Source organism: Diceros bicornis, chromosome 12 (assembly GCF_020826845.1).
Source record: "Diceros bicornis minor isolate mBicDic1 chromosome 12, mDicBic1.mat.cur, whole genome shotgun sequence".
NCBI lineage: Eukaryota > Metazoa > Chordata > Mammalia > Perissodactyla > Rhinocerotidae > Diceros > Diceros bicornis.
In genome coordinates, this window is record NC_080751.1 from 63,349,534 (window position 1) to 63,359,184 (window position 9,651).

The following is a 9,651-nucleotide window of genomic DNA, read 5'->3' on the forward strand; positions in this document are numbered from 1 at the left end:
CTAGCTGCAGACATTTTTCTCACTAATGTGCATTTGGTCTATTGAGGTTTCATGTATATACATTTTAGTAAACAGAAATACGATCTCCTTCAGGAGCAGGTATGTACAAATCATTTGCAGGTAAGACAACGAGCACCTGGACCGTGAGTGCTTTCTGGAACACCTGCCTTCCCCTGCCTTCCTTTTGTTATTGCTCACCTGAAATGAGACTTGAGCCTTGGAGCAGTAAGTCTCCAGAAATATAAAGTAAGTCTCCATAGAAATATACGAGGACACAGAACTGGTTTGCATCCATCAATCCCCAAGCAAGTACATTCCCAATAAGCCTATTGCAAAATTCATTTTTTATTGCAGTAAGAAAGGTGGTTCCTTTTTCTGATTTTTATGCATCCCTTTATTGAAGCTTTCTGTGTAAGTGTTCATTGGTCCAGAATTCCTTACACGTTTGTCCCCAAGTGCAGAGCAAGCCGCTTACTGCCTACACAGGCCAGGCAGTGTCTGTGCATTGGGGAATACTGTCATCATACACTTGGTTCATGCAGCTCTTGAAAGGACTTCCTAATTTAATGTTTTGACGTTTTCTATTCTGATAAAAGTTTATAAGGATAGTGTCATTCTGACCCCAATCTAATTATTGCCAGAAGGTAACAGGAGGAAAATTCATGAGCCAGACACAAGAGACTTTAGTTCTAGTCTTGGCTCTGGCAGTTTACTAATCATTGATATCTTGGGTAAGTTAAAACCTGCATCAGCTTCATTGTGCTTCCCCAACAGTGACAATAATAAAACACCCATGCCTAACTATAGATATTTTAAGTATCTATTAAGGTAAAATAGAGGATCTCAGGGATCCATGAAAGGTTATACAAATCATCATCATTGTTCTTTGGAAATCTCCAGCAGAGTTGACATCTGGTGGAAAATAAACTGTACTGAGCAATTATGCATTCCTTCAAATATTTGATTTTGATGTGTCACAACAACTTTTGAATAACCCCTCGAGAACCAGGTAGCACACTGATAAGCATAAAGGGCAGGGAAGGAAGTGGCTTAAGATAGATTTGGAGATAAAGCCAGGTGTCATATCATGTGAGATGTTGCAGGTGTGGTAAAGAATGTAGATATTCTCTTTAAGGGAGTGGAAAGCCATTGGAGGCTTCTGGGCAAGGAGCGACCTCTGCTCTGATGTGTGTATTAAGAGACCACTGGGACCGTTCTGTGCAGAACACATTGTGGCAGCAGGAAAACCACTTGGAAGGCTTTTGCAGGAGTGCAAGCAAGATATGAGGATGACTTGAAGGAGGAAGGATTTGGAATATGCTTTGGAGGTTGGTTGACAAGGATTTGCTAGTAGATTAGCTGTGAGGGATGAGGATGAAGGAAAAATAAAGCATCACTCTCAGGTGGTACTGGAGCAGCTAGGTGAACACAAACGTCATTTACTGGGATGGAGGATGTTCTAGGAAGGAATCAACGTTGAAGGGAAATTGAGAATCCTTCCTCAGCCATGTTATTTCTGAAACGCCTAGTAGACATCCAACTGGCCTAAACTACAGAGCAGTGTCATCCTGCTGATCACTGAAAATGCCTGCAGAAACAAAAACATTGGTGCCTCACCTCTGGGATCTGCATCAACTGAACAGAAGTCAAATTAGCTGGAATGAATTACGGTTTATAAAACCTACCACAATGATATTACTGATGCCATTTTTGAGTTTGGTATCAGAAACCCCATGGCAACTGATTCCATTAAATAGAAAAATCTATTGGCTCTTGAAATGGAAAAAGTTCAGGAGAAGACTCACACATTACTGAATGCAGGTGCTCAAACAATATCTAGAAATCTACCCCTCAGCTCACCATTATGTTAGCTTCATTCTCAGGCAGCATCCCCCAAGGGATGGCAAAGATTTCCCAGAGTCTATTCTAATTTTGCTTCCTACTAGGCTAGCAACTCTGGAGGGAAAGGGCAGCTTTTGCCCAATAGCATCAAAAAGTCACTTGTCCGTTTTGAGCTCCTGACCATCCCTAGAGCCAAAGAGGTCAGTTCCTCACAAATCACATGAACTGAGGTGGGAGTTCCCCAAAGGGATAGAGGTGCTTTGGTAAGAAGAAGAGGAGATTGCTGTTGGACCAGGTTAAATAATACATAGTGTATTAGTCAGTTAAGGCTGCCGTAACAAAATGCCATACACTGAGTGGTTTAAGCAACAGAGATTGATTTTCTCAAAGTTCTGGAGGCTGGAAGTAGGAGATCAGGGTGCCAATATGGTTGGTTCTGGTGAGGGTTCCCTTCCTGGCTTGCAGACAGCTGCCTTCTTGTTGTGTCTCCCCATGGTGGAAAGAGAGACAGTAAACTCTCTAGTATCTCTTCTTGTAAGGGCACTAATCTCATCAGGAAGGTCCCACTCTCATGACATCATCTAACACTAATTATGTCCCAAAGGTCCCATCTCTAAATACCATCATGTTGGGAGTTAGGGTTTGGAGACACGAATTTTGGGGGGACACAATTCAGCCCATTGCACATGGCCAGTATAAAGCTTACAGAAGTAACTTGAAGTTTTAACAACAAAAAGAAAACATATTCTTTCACAGAACTTTGCTAACACTACATAAAATTTGTGATTTCTCTCACAGTGTATGTGACAATAATGAAAGAATATTTAGTTTTCCTGCTCAAAAAGAGTGATTGCTGTTGCCTTGCACTAAAATTAACTCCAGCTGAAATAAATAATCAGCTATAATATTATGGTAGAAAAACCACCAGACACAGAATTGTATATCTGTCAGATCTTTGAATGGACAATTTTCTAAATTTTGAAGCAAGAAATGAAAACAGACAGAAAAATGTTGCCAGATTTGTTTTAGGAATTTATAACTTTGGTACAATCAAGCAAAAATCCAAACAGCTGACTAGGAATATATATGCATTGAGAATTCTTTCCTACATCCACTCATTTACCTAACATTTACTAAGTGCCCACCAAGTCCAGGCTGCCAAACCAAACTGGGCTGCCTCCCCTCTCCTCCTCTCTAGGTAAGACCATGCTTTGATTATTTTGATCTCTATAAAAATCTGATCTTTGAACAACTCTATGCCCACAAATTTGGTAACCTAGATGAATGTACCAAATCCTTGAAAAACACAATCTGCCAAAACTCACAGAAGAAATAGACGATCTGAATAGGTCTATATCTATTAAAGAAATGAAATCAATAATTGATAACATTCCAAAACAGAAAGCACCAGGCCCAGATATATTCACTGGTGAATTCTACCAAACATTTAAGAAAGAAATTATGCCAATTCTCTACAATTTCTTTCAGAGCATAGAAACAGAGGGAGTACTTCCTAATTCTTTCTATGGCGCCAGCATTAACCTAATACCAAACCCAGACAGATACATTACAAGAAAGGAAAACTACAGACGAACACCTCTCATGAACATAAAAGCAAAAATTCTCAACAAAGTATTGGCAAATCAAATCCAAAAAAGTATAAAAAGAATTAAACACTGAGACCAAGTGGGATTTATCCCAGATATTCAAGGCTGGTCCAACATTTTCAAAAATCAATTAATGTAATCATCACATCAACAGGCTAAAAAAAGAAAAATCATACCAATAAATGAACAAAAAACATTTGACAAAAATCTAATACCCATTCATGATAAAAACTTTACTAAACTAGGAATACAGGAGAACTTTCTCAACTTGATAAAGACTATCTACAAAAAACCTACAGTAAACATCATATTTAATGATGAGAAACTAGAAGTTTTCCCACAAAGATAAGGAAGATGTACTTTGGGTAGAATGATACAACACCAAAAACATGGTCCATGAAAGGAATAATTGATAAACTGGACTTCATTAAAATTAAAAACATCTGCTCTGTGAAAGACAATGTCGAGAGAATTAGAGGACAAGTCACAGACCAGGAGAAAATAATTGCAAAAGACACATCTGATAAAGAACTGCTTTCCAAAATATACAAAGAACTCTTAAAACTCAACAATAAGAAAATGAACAACTTGAATAAAAAATGGGCCAAAAACCTTAAAGGACATCTCATCAAGGAAGAGATACAGATGACAAATAAGCATATGAAAAGAGGTTCAACATCATCAGGGAAATGCGAATTAAAACAACAGTGAAATACCACTACACGTCAAATATTAGAATGGCTAAAATCCAGAACACTGACAACCTCAAAGGCTGGTGAGAATATGGAATGACAGGAAATCTTATTCATTGCTAGTAGGAATGAAAAATGGTACAGCCACCTTGGAAGAGAGTTTGGCTGTTTCTTACAAAGCTAAACGTACTCTTATCATATGATCCAGAACTCATGCTTCTCTGTATTTACCCAAAGAAGTTGAAATAAACTCCTTTTATTTCACACAAAACCCTGCACATGAATGTTTATAAGAGCTTTATTAATAATTGCCAAAAATTGGAAGCAACCAAAATATCCTTCAGTAAGTGAATGAATAAATAATCTGCAGTACATCCAGACAATGGAATATTATTCAGCAATAAAAAGAAATGAGCTATCAAGCCATGAAAAGACCTGGAGGAAATTTAAATGCATATTGCTAACTGAAAGAAACCAGTCTGAAAAGCCTACATATTGTATGATCCAAGCATATGACATTCTGGAAAAAAGAAAACTGTGGAGACAATAAAAAGATCAGTGATTGCCGGGGCGGGGGGTTGAGGAGTGGAGACAAAAAGGCAGAAGATAGAGGATTTTTAGGGCAGTGAAAATACTCTGTGTGATATTGTATAATGGTGGATACATGTCATTATACATTTGTCCAAACTCATAGAATGTACAACAACAAGAGTGAATCCTAAGGTAAACTATGGACTTTAGGTGATTATGATGTGTCAATGTAGGTTCATCAGGTAAAAAATGTACCATTCTGGTGAGTGACACCGATAATGGGGGGGGCTATATATGTGTGGGGGAAGGGTATGTATGGGAAATCTCTATACCTTCCTCTCAATTTTGCTTTAAAGCCAAAACTTCTCTAAAAAAAATAAAGACTCTATAAGACATTATTGAAAGAAATTGATGACAACATAAAGAAATGGAAAGATATCCCATGTACATGGATTGGAAGAATAAACATGGTTAAAATGTCCATACTACCTAAAGCAATCTACAGATTCAATGCAATCCCAATCAGAATCCCAATGACATTCTTCACGGAAGTAGAACAAAGAATCCTAAAATTCATATGGGGCAACAAAAGACCCCGAATAGCTAAAGCAATCCCGAGAAAAAAGAACGAAGCTGGAGGCATCACAATACCTGACTTCAAAACATACTACAAAGTTATAGTAATCTAAACAGCATGGTGCTGATACAAAAACAGACACACAGATCAATGGAACAGAATTGAAATCTCAGAAATAAAACCTCACATCTATGGGCAGCTAATCTTCGACAAAAGAGCAAAGAACACACAATGGAGAAAGGAAAGTCTCTTCAATAAATGGTGCTGGGAAAACTGGACAACCACTTGCAAAAGAATGAAAGTAGACCATCTGCTTTCGCCATACACAAAAATTAACTCAAAATAGATCAAAGACCTGAAGATGAGACCCAAAACTATAAAACTCCTGGAAGAAAATGTAGGCAGTACACTATTCATCTTTGGTCATAAAGGAATCTTCTGGAATGCCATGTCTACTCAGACAAGGGAAACAAAAGAAAAAATGAACAAGTGGGACTTCATCAGACTAAAGAGCTTCTGCAAGGCAAACAAAACCAGGATCAAAATGAAAAGACAACCTACCAGCTGGGAGAAAATATTTGCAAACCATATATCTGGCAAGGGGTTAATCTCTATAATATATAAGGAACTCACACATCTGAACCCGATCAAAAAACTTGATCAAACAACCCGATCAAAAAATGGGCAGAGGAAATGAACAGACATTTTTCCAAGGAAGTTATACAGATGGCCAACAGGCTTATGAAAATATGTTCAACATCACTAATGATTAGGGAAATGCAAATCAAAACTACACTAAGATATCACCTTACACCCGTGAGAATGGCTATAATCACCAAGACAAAAAATAAGAAACATTGGAGAGGATGTGGAGAAAAAGAAACCCTTATTCACTGCTGGTGGGAATGCAAACTGGTGCAGCGTCTATGGAAAACGGTATGGAGATACCTCAAAAAATTAAAAATAGAAATACCTTACGATCCAGCTATCCCACGTCTGGGCATTTATCCAAAGAACTTGAAATCAACAATCTAAAGAGGCTTGTACACCCCTATGTTCATTGCAGCATTATTCACTATAGCCAAGATGTGGAAGCAACCCAAGTGTCCATCAACAGATGATTGGATAAAGGAGATGTGATATATGTATACAATGAAGGGCCGGCCCCATGGCTTGGCGGTTGAGTGAGCGAGCTCCGCTGCTGGCGGCCCGGGTTCGGATCCTGGGCGCGCACTGGCGGACTGCTTCTCCAGCCATGCTGAGGCCATGTCCCACATACAGCAACTGGAAGAATGTGCAGCTATGACATACAACTATCTACTGGGGCTTTGGAGGAAAAAAATAAATAAATAAAATTATATACAATGGAATACTACTCAGCCATAAAAAAAAGACAAAATCGTCCTTTTGCAACAACGTGGATGGACCTGGAGGATATTATATTAAGGGAAATAAACCAGACAGAGACAGACAAACACTGTATGACCTCTCTCATATGTGGAATATAAACTAACACACGGACAGAGAGAAAGTTTGGTGGTTACCAGGGGGAAGGGAGTTTGGATGTGGGCACAAGGGGTGAAGGGGTGCATTTATATGGTGACTGACAAATAGTAATGTACAACTGGACTCTCACAATGTTATAAACTATTAAGACATCAATAAAAATAAATAAATAAAGGTTTAAAAACTAAAAAAGGGGCCAGCCCTGTAGCATAGTAGTTAAAAGTTCAGAGCACTCTGCTTTGGCAGCCCAGGTTCGCAGGTTCAGATCCCAGGCGCAGACCTATGCTACTCACCAGCCATGCTGTGGTGGTGACCCACATATAAAATAGAGGAAGATTGGCATAGATGTTAGCTCAGGGCAAATCTTCTTTGAGCAAAACAAGAGGAAGATTGGCAACAGATGTTAGCTCAGGGTGAATCTTCCTCAGCAAAAAAAAAAAAAAGGAACCCTCATCTTAATACACTCAGAGAGTGAGATTGGTTAAATGGTTTGACTCACCCTTTGTTCCCTTTTAATTTCAGAGTCCAGGTATTAATCAGAATGCTTTAACCCCGGCCCAAGTGTGGCTGTCTACACCCAGCAAAAGAATCTCAGGGCCCCAAAACTGGTGTTACACTAGCTTGCCTGGGAATGGTGTCAGATGGCAAAAGGATTGTCCGTGGACTTCAGCTACACCCTGCAGCAACAACTTAGGTGACCCCCTACCAAGAGGAGAATGTTGCGACCATTTTGTTGTTTCATTCAAGGCCAAAACAAAGAATGTGTGATGTGACTCAACTACAATGCTTTTATACTCTATTCTAACATTGATGGAGAGGGTTTTCCATACTCTTTATAGAAATCACAAGTTCTTTTCCATCACTGCAGTGAAAGTATCAGGTAATCTTATCTGCTTCCTTTGACAAGGAAAAATCTTTGCCTGAAGGTGTTGGGGTTCTCAACCCCATGCTGGAGATCTTCTCTCCGAAATTTTATCTAGGAAGATTTTCTGTTCCCACAACATTTTTGAGTGTCTACTGTATATCCCCAGACATTTTACATTTTTCTCAAGAAATTAGTAATCCTGTACAAGAGATAGACATGCAGCATATGGTAAAATTAAATAATAGGATCCATATAAATGACAAGCAGATCTAGGACTAACAAGGTCTTGCTGGATGAATAGCAGGTGAGTGTGACCAGTGAAATGTTAGAACCCGATTCTATAAAGAGAAATAACTCTGCCTTGATGGACTCATCCAGCTCATACCAAAATACATAGATCCTGATAGACAAACCAGAAAAATAGATGAATATATAATTCATTCTTGAAGAAGTACAAATGGTAGACAAACACAGGAAATGTTCAACTTCTAATTACCAGAGAAATGCAAATTTAAAGTGAGGTACTACTTGATGCTTAAAAATGTAAATATGAGATCCGATGTTAGTGATATTGTATTGTAATCCTTTAAAAACCCGTTTCAAAAAAGTTGACTTAATGTGAAGAGATAGGTGAGAATTCATGAGTTGATAATCTGCTGGAGAGTTGCATATTGGTTTTCTAGGGCCCCACAGCAAAATACCACAGATTGGATGGCTTAAACAGCAGAGATTTATTTTCTCAGGGTCCTGGAGGCTGCAAGGCCAAGATCAAGGTGTCCGTGGGTTTGGCTTCTTCTGAGGCTTCTGTCCTAAGGCTTGCAGATGGACACTCTCTTGCTGACTCTTCACGTGGTAGTTCCTCTGTGCTTGTGCACTTCTGTTATCTTTAAGGACACCAGTCATATCGGATTAGAGCCGACCCTAATGACCTAATTTTAATTTAATCACCTCTTTAAAGACCCTCTCTCCAAATACTGTTACATTCTGAAGTTCTGGGGGTTGGGGTTTCAATATATGAAATTTTGGGAACACAATTCTCACCATAACAGATGGGATACTCTGTCCTCAAAATTCCAACTACCGGGAATTTAATCTAAGGAAATGTTTTAAACATATGCATTAATGTATCCAATAGGGAATTGTTTTTAATAATTGTAAAATTTGAAATAACTGGTAAATAAATCCTGTTAGATAAAATTAATAGCTATTTTTCTGATTATTAAAATTATAGAAATAAAGACTATATCAAAATTAAGTGACAATTCTTTGATTTTGACCATACAGATATCTCGTTAACAAAGGGTAATTATGGGAGATTCACTGAGCTGCCACTAGAGGGAGTGCTAACCAAAAGTTGGGTGTAAGTACATAGGCATCTACAGCGTGCTGGTGTCTCAGGTCTGGAAAGCAAGAGAGAAAGAAAATCAAGAGATAGCAATGGTAGCTACAGAAATGAGACAGGCACTTCCACAAGAGAATCAGGGTACTCAGGGAATAACTTAATAATTACCAAAGGAATCTCTGTCCTAGGAAAGAAATACTTCTTGCTACCCCTCTTCTCCATTTCTGTGTCCTAAAGCCCTCAGAGAGGTCATTCGTGTGACTTACCCTTGATGTGCAATCTATAATGTGTTCTATATGTTTAGTGGTTGTGTTGATGCTGTATTTTCCTCTACTAATTAAATTGTTTCTTATACCACCATCATGCAATAAAGGACAGTGGTCCCTGAATAGTCAAATGTGTGCTCAGAGGGACTTTACTAAGCAAGCAATGTGGGTCTATGTAAAAATAGCGACGGGAACTTTTCGGCTGCATTTGGTCAGCTGGAAGAATTGAGTATGCATAGGACAACTCCTGAGAGTAAAACGGAAAAATAATGGCATCGTGGAGATGAGGGTGGTCTGTGCACAGGGACCTGCAATGGAGAAGCCTAAGTTTGGAACTTAACTCATTCTCTGAGAGCTAAGAAGAGTATAAGAGTTGGAGCTGTGTGAAATCACACTTAAATGCCAACTCTACCTTTGACTAAT